The following is an 11,708-nucleotide window of genomic DNA, read 5'->3' on the forward strand; positions in this document are numbered from 1 at the left end:
ATACAGGTGTAGTTAGCCACGAGTGGGCCAGGCGAGGGTTCTTCCCCCTACCCACTGGAAATGTCGGGTGATGGTGCAGCAGTTATCGCATCGCCTCTCTAAAAGTGGTGCCGGCGTCAGGGAGAGGCCAGTTCCCGACGGTCCGCACCTGTTAATATTAAAGTGTTGATTAAAGGCAGGCCCCAAGGGAGAAGCAACGTTCTGGGCACGCACATTAAGAGACAAAAATGCCGAAGTATTTTATGATCTTCCAGATACACTCCACTGGAAAAAGGGAAAAAGCCTGAGGTAGGCATGCGCACAAATCCCTAAACACACTGGGTGGGCGCAGTTCTCAAGGGTGAGGAGGACACTGTGCATGCAGAAAGCCCACCCTAAGGGAAGAATCATGGGAAAGACATGAGCCTATAAAGTCCCAGGGTCACGGGGAAAGGTCCTTTTCTCTCTGTCTCTTTGACCTTCAGGTGCCCACTTGGATCTCTTCCAAGGGTTCTTTCCTCTCTTTCCTGTTCTAAAACCTTTTTAATAAACTTACACTCCTGCTCTGGAACTCACCTTGGTCCCCTTTTCTGCCTTATACCCCTCAGTTGAATGCTGTCTTCTGAGGAGGCAAGAATTGCAATTGCTGCAGACGCGTACAGATTCGCCACCAGTAACTCGGGGCAACTTGGATCTCTGCCACCGCTAACACCTGTTCCTTCAGAGATTTAGAAAGTCTCTTCTGTAACAGAAAGGTACAAAGCCAAGCCAAACCTTGTGAGTGGCAAAGCGAACCACCATCAGTGATGTCGTTTGGATCTGTGTCCCCTCCCAAATCTCATATTGAATTATCATCTGCAATATTGGAGGTGGGGCCTGGTGGGAGGTGATTGGATCCTGGGCGTGGATTTTCCATGAATGGTTTAACACCATCCCACCTGGTGCTGTCCTCGTGATAGTGAGGAGCTCTTGTGAGATCGGGCTGTTTTAAAGTGTGTGGCACCTCACACTCTCTCTCTTGCTCCCGCTCTGGCCAGGTGATGTGCCTGCTCCCCCTTTGCCTTCTGCCATGATTGCAAGTTTCCTGAGGCCTCCCCAGAAGCAGAGTAGATGCCAACACCACGCTTCCTGTACAGCCTGTGGAATGGTGAGCCAATCAAACCTCTTTTCTCTATAAATTACCCAGTCTCAGGTATTTCTTTATAGCAATGTGAGGACAGACTAATACAATCAGCAAAGTCAAAGGACAAATGCCACACTGGGGATATCTCCAACTCCTATCTCAATATGCAATGAACTCTTACAGAGAAAAGGATGAACCACCCAGTGGGAACAATGGGTAAAGGATGTGAACAGACCGTTAACAAGAAAGGAAATAAAAGAGGCTCTTGAACCCATGAACAGATGCACATCCCCAGACATGCACATCAAAAGACGCTGAGATAATCACTTTTTGTTTGTGGGTTTGTTTGTTTTTACTGATTTAATGGGCTAAATTCTAAATGTCAGATTACACAGTGTTGGTGAGCCCGATGGGACATAGATGCCCCCACTGGTTGTTGGCAGGAGTAGACATTGGCACAACTCCCACGGAGGGCAGTTTGGCAAGACCCATTAAAGATTCAGATGCACAGAACCTTTGATCCCTCCACTGTGTGGGAGGAATATCGAGCCGACAGATAAGCCCTCTCATAGACGAAAGAAATATGTTTAAGATCTTCTTCAGTGCAGCATAGCTAGTGATAGCATAAGACTGGGAAAGTTCCAAGTGTCCAGCCCGGGGAGACTAGTTAAATGACCAAAGGGAGAGTGATATTATCTCAGGACAGGCAACAGTGATGGGAAATGCAGACGCCACTGTCCAGGAATCAAGTTGCCATGATCCTTCATCTCTGCGTTGTGCCTGTGGGGCAGCTTTTGGGCCACAGCGGCCGAGTTGAGGTCGCAAAGCTGAAAATATTGACCCTCTGGCCCTTCCTGGAAAATGTTCGCCATCCCCCGCCTTCCACTGGCTCTGCTCCGTTCTGTCTGGAAGTGCTTGTCCCTGCCTGGTATTCCCTGCCCACCCCTGTCCTCGGCCTGGGTAACTCCTACTCGTAGTGCCTTTCTCGCTTAAATGGTTCCCACGGGACGCCGTCCCTGCCCACTCAGTAGGGGCAGGCGCCCTTGCTGTTGCCTCCCGTAGTCCCGTGGCTTCCCCCGTCTGGGATCTTAGCATGCATCCCACTGACTTCCAGTTGCTGCTTTCAGGACACCCTCTGGGGGGCTGTCGTCGTTTGTGGCACACATTGACTGGGGGTGTTTTGTAATCCTGGCTCCCAGCCCTCTTATTGGCATAGCGTGGGTGCTCCCAAAGTGCTTCTTGAATGAATGAATGTGTCTCTGTGCTCACATTACATAGGCTTTCAGCTAGATAAACACCAGAACTCCACGTTGTGGCCGACTAGAGTAACTCAGTTTAGGTTCCTGCTTCATCATAGACTGGAAAAGAAATAGCAAATGCTCCTGCTTGTGTACACTCCAATTATTCTTCCCATCTAGCATGAGCCAATCCCTAGGACAAATACGGTTTTGGACTCCACGTGCGTGTGTGTATTTTCACTCAGCACCAAGCGCCGTGTTGGGGGAAGGGGGATTTATTAACGCTGCAGCCAGTGGGAGAGCAGAGAGGAGTCCCCACAGGCCCACGCAGCAGCGGTGATCCCTGCTGGGGAGACTAGACTGGGTGTGCGAGTTGGGGCTGCCAACAGAGCCAGTGTGCTTGCAGGTTTCAAATCCACACGCTGGGGCCGTGAGCCGGGCCAGGTCAGGTCAGATCGCTCAGCTGAGCATTCTGGGTACGCTAGAAGAAAATACTTGCTTTTCCGTGATTGCCGAGGAATGGATGTGCTCAAGTAACTTCTAGCGGGTCAGTGAGGTGACTATTTCCGGAGGCCCTCTGGCCTCTCTCGGTTCCTCCCTGTGGTTGCAGGAGGCTGGCTGCGGGCCACTGGTGGAGCCGGCCCTGGATACCGAGAGTCTCGCCTCCGGGATGGGCTGTGGGCCACAGACATTGGCGTCTGGCGACTCTCTCTGGTGGCCAGCGTCTTCAGGTTCTCAAATCCCGGTGGTGGAAGTCCCTCGTTCTGACTGTGCCATGGAGTGTCAGTGTGCCGAAACTAAAATGCTTGGCCAGCTTTTCTTTTTCCTTTCTACAATTTTAATTGTGGTAAAATACACATCACACAAAATATTCCACTTTAAAATACCACTTTAACCGTTTTGAAGTGGATAGCTAGGAGGCATTCAGCACATTCACGGTGTTGTGCAGCCATCACCACCGTCTGTCACCGGAGACCTTTGTCCTCCCAAACTAAAGCCCTGTCCCCGTTCAGCACCAACTGCCCGCACTCCTCAGCCCAAGGCAACCACCATTCTACTTCCTGTCTCTATGAATTTGACTACTCTAAGGGCCTCATGGAAGTGGAATCTCACAGTATTTGTCTTTTTGTATCTGGCCGACTTCACTTGGCATAATGTCCTCAAGGGTCATCCATCTTGTAGCTCGGCTCAGAATTTCCTCCCTTTCGAAGGCTGAATCGTATTCTGTGGCACGCGTGGACCGCGTCTGCATATCCATCCATGGATGGGCGCTTGGGCTGCTTTCACCTTTTGGCTGCTGTGGATAGTGCTGCTATCAGCCAGGTGCGGTGGCTCACGCCTCTCATCCCAGCACCTTGGGAGGCTGAGGTGGGAGGATCCCTTGAGCCCAGGAGTTCGAGACCAGCCTGGGCAACATACTGAGACGTCCTCTCTACAAAAAACAAAAAGGGTAGCTGGGTGTGGTGACGCATGCTTGTAGTCCCAGCTACTTGAGAGGCTGAGGCAGGAGGATCGCCTGAGCCCAGGAGGTGGAGGCTGCAATGAGCCAGGACCACACCACTGCACTTGGGCCTGGGCAACAGAGTGAGAGCTTGTCTCAAATAATAATAATAAAAATAATTAATGCTGTCAGTATGGATGTTCAAATACCCCATTGACTCTGCTTTCAATTTTGGGGGGTATTACCCAGAAGTGGGGTTGCTGGGTAATTTTATGTTTCATTTTTTGAAGAACCATCACAATATTTGCTTGCTTCAAAAAAAAAAAAAAAAAAAAACAAAACAAAACCAAAAACCAAAAAACAAACCAAATCTCTCCCCAACTTTGAAATAGAAAATAAAATTATTTTACTAGACAAAGTCATTGATTGTTTTGCTCCGATTCTTCCCCAGGTCCTAGTACAATGACGAAGTATCATCATGGAAATAACATAGAGCTTACCTTCGGAAGTCAGGCGCCAGCTGGGACCACAGATGGGGCCAGGGTGCCTGTGACTGCCCGGCCAGAGAAGGCACCCTTCTGGGGGTCTTGTGCATACATGTCTGTTTCCACGGAAGGGCCCTTGCCCCCTTCCGGTTCTCAAAGGGGTTCATGATCCCCAAGGCTGAGGACGTGCTGGGCTAAGGGACGCCTCCGTCAGGCCCGGGCTTGGGGTCCCTCTCATCTGCCCCAAGGCCTGGCCTTGTGTCAGAGCCACAGCTGCTCAACTCTCAGGGCCCGACATCCTGATAAGCTTCTCACATCTCAGCCCCTCAGTGACCCTGGGTGTGCAGTCACCACTGTTTGAACATGACAGACTTCATTCATTTATTTGCCAGCCACTCCTTGAGCCCCTGCACAATATGTGTATGTGTGTGTGTGTGTGGGCGGGGGGTGGGATTTGGTGAGGATTCCCTTTTTCCCTCAACATGACCCATGTTCCAGGAAAAGGAAATGCATTGTTTGGGAATTAGACTGGATTTCTAATATGGGAGGCAATAATTATAGCCCTGCACGGCTGATGTAGTGACTGCAATCAACAACTGTTTGGAGGCTGTTGTGAGTGTAATTGTGCAACCCCCCTACACACACACACACCCTCCCCTGCAAAAAATACGCTGGAGTCCTAATCCCCAGGATCTCAGAATGTGGCCTTATTTGGAAATAGGGTCACTGCCAGTGTAACTAATTAAGACGAAGCCGTTAGGATGGGCCCCGATCCAATATGACTGGTGTCCCGAGAAAAAGTGGACATTTGGACACAGACACAGAAAGAGGGACGATGATGCGAAGAGACACAGGGAGAAGATGGCCACCTACCAGCCAAGGAGAGAGGCCTGGGGCACATACCGCCCTCACATTCCCCCGGAAGGAATCCACCCTGCCATCATCTGGACCTCAGGCTTCCGGCGTCCACAACGGCGAGACCATCTGTTTCTGTGGGGTCCCCCAGTTTTTGGTACTTTGTTATGGCAGCCCCGGGAAGCCTGTATAGGAGCTTACGGAGCAAGATGTGTCTGTACTGCGAGGTGCTGAGAAGTCCAGCTAAGAATTCTTTCCCCACCCAGGGAGTAGCGAGCAATTCGCTGGGGATGTAAGATGGACATAAAGGAAATTAAATCACATTATCAAAGGTAAGTTGTGATATGAGAGGTAAGTCCACAAGGCAGTATATAATAATAATCATCATAATGACAATACAACACATCTAGGGAAAATAGAGGAATGTTTCCCATTGATACCCAGCGCTTTATTCTAATGTAATCTCCACTTACCTTGATTAGAATACTCTCAGCACTTGATCCAGGCTGGTAATGTGGAAGACCCTGTGCCGGGTGCCAGGGAGAGGCCAGGACCATGGATTTGGTTCTGCCCTCAGAATCCCCTGATACATCTTGAGATAAGTAGAAGATCAATAATCACTTCTCTGAACAGACTCTGTATTAGTTTTCTGTCACTGCTGTCACAAATTGCCACAGATAGAGTGTCTTAAGATGACACCAACGTAAAATCTTAGAGTTCTTGAGGCCGGAGTCCCGCATGGGTCTCACTGGGCCACCATCAAGTTCTGGGCAGGGCTGCGTTCCTTCTGGAGGCCCTGGAGGAGACTCTGTTCCTTGCCTTTCCCAGTTTCTAGATTCCTGCTGTAGTCCTTGGCCCATGGCCTCGTCATTCCAACCTGTGCTTTTGTGGTCACATATCTGCCTCTGAGCTTTCTGCCTCCCTCTTCACCATTTGAGGACCCTCGTGATGATTCTGGGCCCACCTGGATGCTCCAGGAGAAGCACCATCTCGAGATCTTTAATTTAATCACACCTGCAAAGCCTCTTTTGCTACATCAGGTAACAGGCATCGGACATAGACACTTTTGAGGGTGGGTGGGGAACATTATTCTACCGACCACCCCTACGACACTTTCGGGACCCCGAATGATCTTTGTGTTTCTTGAAGGAAACGATGGGAAACTCGCCATACTCTCACGGATCACACGATTTCAGTCCACCTTTGGGCGGCAGCATCAAGGATGGCTTTTGGGCAAAGGTGGTGGTTTTCCAGTTGAAATGAAGTGAAACCCAGCATTCGACCTTTACATCAGTCATGTCAGGAAGTGGAGGATTGCCCTGGTCACGTACCAAACTCGACCCCATAGGCTAACGTTAAGGCTGAAGACAAGAAAAGGGCATGGAGCAGTGCTGAGGCGATCGGTTAGGCTGCTGCCTCGCTGGAAGGAAAGATGATTGTGGACCGATGCTTTGTGAAAAAAAAAAAAAATAGTTTCAAGCTTGGGATCACTTTGCACCTACAAACAAGTGCAAACTTTTCATGTAACTTATTCTGACAGGTCCCGGAGGTGGGGTGGGTCCTGTCCATGCTCCTCATTGCAGGCTCCAGATGGTTCTCCCTTCCTCCTCCCCGAAATGAAAACACAAAGCCCAGTTTTGAAAGTCTTCCCACGGCATCGGCCACTCCCAGTGATGTTAATGTTGAGTAACGAAGCCTGGGTTACTCGCCATGGTTTCTTGATGATCTTAGCTCCTGCTTGCTATCTCTGTGCTACTCCTATTCTAATTCCTGGTGATTTCGACACACACACATGTACACACGCACACACAGACACACATGCACACACACAACGCACACACACACACACATGCACACAGACACACACATGCACACAGACTCAGAGACAGACAGACACACACACATGCACACAGACACACGCATGCACACACACAGACACACACACAGTGTGTGGAATTTCAGGGACAATCTGGATGCCATGGAGGCTGACTGCTGCTGATTTGATCATTATTTCTAGACCTCTTCCGGGTTCAGTGCTGGGAATTATACACAGACACACACCCATGCACGCGTGCACATTAAAGATAAAATGTCTCCTAATCTATAGAGATGATAATTCCAACAATGTTCAAGACTACAGGGTGAGTTTATCTATTTTACATATGCTTATATATGCATCAGAATACAACATACTCATTTGCGGTACCCCACACTATACACAAAGCATTCTCAGAACAGCAAAATGTAAGACCTGAAACTCTAACACTCTTAGGAGAAAACATAGGGTAAATGCTTCAGGACTTTGCTCTGGGTAAAGATTTTATGAATGAAAACACAAAAGCACAGGCCACCAAAGCAAAAATAAACAATTGGGAGCGTATCAAACTAAAAAGCTTCTGCACAGCAAAGGAAATAATCAACAGAATGAAGAGACAACCCACAAAATGGGAGAAAATATTTGTAAACTACTCATCTGACAGGGGATTCATATCCAGACTATATGAATAACGCAAATATTTCAACAGCGAAAAACAACAACAAAACAACAAAACAATCTGATTTAACAACAGGCGAATGATCTGAACATACATTTCTCAAAAGAAGACACACAGATGGCCCACAAATATATGGAAAAATGCCCAGCGTCACTAATCATCAGGGAAATGTGAATCAAAACCACATGGTGATATCTCATCCCGGCTAAAATGGCTTGTATCAAAAAGACAGGCAATAACAGACGCTGGCGAGGATGTTGAGAAAGGGGAACCTTGGTACACTGTTGGTGGAATGTAAATTAGTATGGCTGCTATGGAGAACGGTACGGAGGTTCCTCAAAAAACCAAAAACTAAAAATAGAATGACCAGCAATCCCGCCACTGAGTATATATCCAAAGGAATGGAAATCAATATATTGAAGAGATATCTGCACTCCCATGTTGGTTGCAGCACCGTTCCCAATAGCCAAGGTCAGATGAAGGGCTGAAGAAAATGTGGTACTTACACACAATGGAGTACTATCCCACCATGAAAAGAAAGAGATCCTATCATCTGTGGCAACTTGTCAACAGACCTGGAGGACACTATGTTACGTGAAATAAGCCGGGAGCAGAAAGAATACACCCCACATGTGCTCACTCATTTGTGGAAGCTAAAAAAGTTGATGTCCTAGAAGTAAAGAGTAGAACAGAGAGTACTAGAGGCTGGGAAGGGTAGAGGGAAGTGGGAGATAGGGAGACATTCGTTAAAGAATACAAAATTATAGCCAGATAGGATGAAAAAGTTCTAGTGCTCTACAGGACTGTAGGATGACTGTAGTCAACAGTGATGGAGAGTTTCAAATAGTTAGAAGGAGGACATGGAATGTTCCCAACGCAAAGAAATGATACATGCTTGAGATGACCGGTATGCTAATGACCCTGATCTAATCACTACTATAAGTTATATGTATTGAAACATCACTCTGTGCCCCATAATAATGTTCAATTATGATGCGTCAATTTAAAAAAGTAACAAAACCAGCCTTTCACGAATGTGATTACAGAGGAGAGATTGAAAAAAAAAAAATGAAAAAGGTGCATCTGTTCTTTCCCTATCCCCTTTCATTGTCCAGCTGCACTGTATGGAGCCTGGCTGAGGTATGGATCGCCGCTAAAGTTTCCCCTCGCCCCCTTGTGGCCTTCGGTCCTCTTTAATCCTGCATGGAAACACGTATTTCATACTCACCGCCAGCTTTCACTGATGCCCCTCCAGTCATTTTGCTCTAGTAGATTCCTAAGAATGGAGTCATTGCAGCACTGTTCTTCAAGTTTTTGCATGTCGGTGAGAACTTGCGGAACTTACACTTTGGAGGTCAGCTTGGTTGGGTACAAAATCCTTTGCTCAGATTTTTTTCTTTATTATCTTACATTTTCTTCTAGCAGAAGGCTTTCTGATGACCACTTTGAGGATAATCTAACTTTCTTTCTATTATACACATATTCTCTGTGGCTGACTGTCCAGAGACTTTTTTTTCTTTAAATTTCAATCGTTGTGCGAGAACATGTTTTGGTTTTGCTTGTTCTGGGCTGGTTTCCCCACGTACATGGTGTGCTCCTTCAATTTGGGGTTTCATCCTTTTTTTTCCCAGGAAGGTGTTTTTATTTATTCATTCATTTATTTTGAATTACACACTTTAGCCCTTCCTCTTTTCCGTTGCTTTGGTTTTTATCTTTGGGGACTCCTATCACATGCATGCTAGATTTACGTTGCCTGCCTTGTGTATTTGTCCTTTTCTCTCAAATCTTCTTCATCTCTTTATTCATTCATCTTTTTATTTAAACATATGACCTTCTTTTCTTTTTCTATTTATCTTAGGGCATTATATGCCATAGGTATTCATTCTTGGGGGCCTTTTATGAAAGGGTCTTAATGTGTGAACATTTAGAGAATCTTTTATTTATAATTCTTTCCCAGGCCTTTTCAAATTTACCATGCTTTCCCGAGCCTATCGCCTCATTTCTGAGTTGCTTTTTAACATTCTGATTTACGTTTCTCTTTCATGTGTTGAATCATTTTCTTAAGGTCCTTAGCTTGCTTTAAAATAAAGGATTACAGTTTCACCTGTTCTGTGCACGTCTTTCTGGGATGCTTTTTTCACCTGGAGGGATGTTATTCCGCTCCTTATTCTCTTCTTTCTTTTAGTAACTTTGTACGGGATTTGTCTTTGATCCTCTTGTCAACTGGTTTTCCCATGAGATTCGTCCTTCTGCACTTGTGGAAGGGTGGGAGAGGCTAGGTTTTCTGATTTCACGTATGAAGGGCACTCTCTTCTGGTGACTGTGAGAACTGTGAGCATCTGTCTGCTTACTTTCTATTATACGTTCTCCGTTTGTTCTCCCTCTCCACTGTGATTTGGACTCTCTCTTTTCTTTGCCCCTATTGTGCCTGTCTTGCTTTACTTGTCTTCTATTCCCAGAACTTTCTGCTCAGTGGGGCCTTTGTTCTGGAGGGAAGATTTGAGAGTTAATTGGGTCCAGTCTGTTTCAGCCCCTTTAGACCTTCAGGGTGATGGTGAGCCCTCCCTTGCATCTCCTCTGGGAGACTGTGGGCTCCCGGATAGTGTGGGCATTGGCCCCTACCTCTCTGTGTGCCCAGTGGCTGGCACCGGGGCTGACCCCACCCTGAGATGTCTGTGAAGACACTGGCCCACCAGCCCCGCTCACCACGTGCCTGTCTCCTGGGGCAAGGGCTCGTTCAAGCCTGGGGCCCCTCCTTGGTAACGAAGGAGAGAAGCAGGCCTCCCCCACCTCCCCGAGGTCTCCTTGACCCCCCGCCCCCCGACCCCTGAGCAGGTTTATCCAAGAGCCCTGGGAGGCCTTTTGTCACCAGGCCTGCTGGGGGCCCAAGTCACCATGGGGCCCACCTGCAGGCAGGGGAGTGTGGCACTTGCTTCTCCTTCCCGCCCTCTCTCTCCCTCTCTGCCCCCAGGCCCTTCTGACCTCTGCAGCTTCACGTTGCAGCCCCCACTGCCTCCCAGCATTCCCCTCCCCTTCAGAAGCCACTTCAGCCCCCACCCGCCTCCCAGCATTCCCCTCCCCTTCAGAAGCCACTTCAGCCCCCACCCGCCTCCCAGCATTCCCCTCCCCTTCAGAAGCCACTTCAGCCCCCACCCGCCTCCCAGCATTCCCCTCCCCTTCAGAAGCCACTTGGGCCGCTCTAGCCTTTAGCGGGCCTCTGTGCTGCAGCTGGGCCAGGGGATTGGCCTGCCTGCCTCCGTTGACAGACCCCCACCACCTCGGGAGGGAGGCAGAGGGTGGGGTGGAAGAGAGAAGCACTCACCCCTCTCGCACAGCCACATGGCCAGGCTGCTTCCCTGTCCCTGTGCCGGAGGCCTTTCCCCCAGCATTGTAGCTCCTCCCTGGGGCGGCCGGATGCTCACCTCTCATTGCAGCTGGGCTGCCTCTGCCTTGTGCGTGCAGCCCTAGGGCAGCTGACACCTGCTGAGGAGCGCCCTCCCGCCCTCCCGTGGTGGGATGGGCCCCCGGGCCTGTGGGGAGGCCCTCTGCCAGGGTTCTGCTGCTGGAGAAGGTGGGCACGGGGCCTCACAGTGTGAGACCCCCCCACCCTGGCCCTGGGGCCCCCACTCCGGCTGGTCTCCCTGTGAGTCAGACCCGGGGATGCAGAAACACGAAAGAACACGCCTGTTTCAGCCCACCGCCCCCAGGGCGGGAGCCTGCAGGCGGTGGAGGGAGCGCTTCAGGCCCAGCCTTCTTGTGTGCCCCGCCGTCTCAACCCCGGGGGCAGCTCCCGGTTTTGCAGGGCCTCACAGCAGTTCTGGACGTGGCTCTGGAGCACTGTGACTGCACCCCTGGAATTTCCCAGAACGTTTTCCCATGAGTCCTCAGGAAGGCTTCGAAGAGGGTGATGCACTTGAAAGACAGAAGAGGGATGCTCCATTGATTGACAGTCCCTCTGTCCCTCTTATTGGTCAGGGCTCAGCCTCCGCCCCCAATCTGTCTTAGCCTTGCTTCTTCCCCAAGGGCAGTTCTGGGCTTTGCCTGGGCAGGACTACAGTACTAGTCCTTCCTTCAGGGCGTGGTCCTCATTGC

The 11,708-nt window shown here is 49.3% G+C and overlaps 1 long non-coding RNA gene across 2 annotated transcripts; it reads right to left on the minus strand.

Moving 5' to 3' along the window:
- Positions 1-2,241: 2,241 nt before the first annotated feature.
- Positions 2,242-11,031, minus strand: LOC139360778 (uncharacterized). Of its 2 annotated transcripts, XR_011618282.1 has the most exons (4): positions 10,939-11,031; positions 8,845-10,102; positions 5,140-6,570; positions 2,242-3,637 (listed from the first exon to the last, which is right to left on the minus strand). It is a non-coding gene; the product is annotated as an uncharacterized lncRNA (long non-coding RNA). The 2 variants fall into 2 exon arrangements; XR_011618281.1 differs by lacking the exon at positions 2,242-3,637 and having other exon boundaries at positions 4,139-6,570.
- Between the last annotated feature and the right edge of the window lie 677 nt (positions 11,032-11,708).

Source organism: Macaca nemestrina, chromosome X, assembly GCF_043159975.1.
Source record: "Macaca nemestrina isolate mMacNem1 chromosome X, mMacNem.hap1, whole genome shotgun sequence".
Classification (NCBI taxonomy): Eukaryota; Metazoa; Chordata; class Mammalia; order Primates; family Cercopithecidae; genus Macaca; species Macaca nemestrina.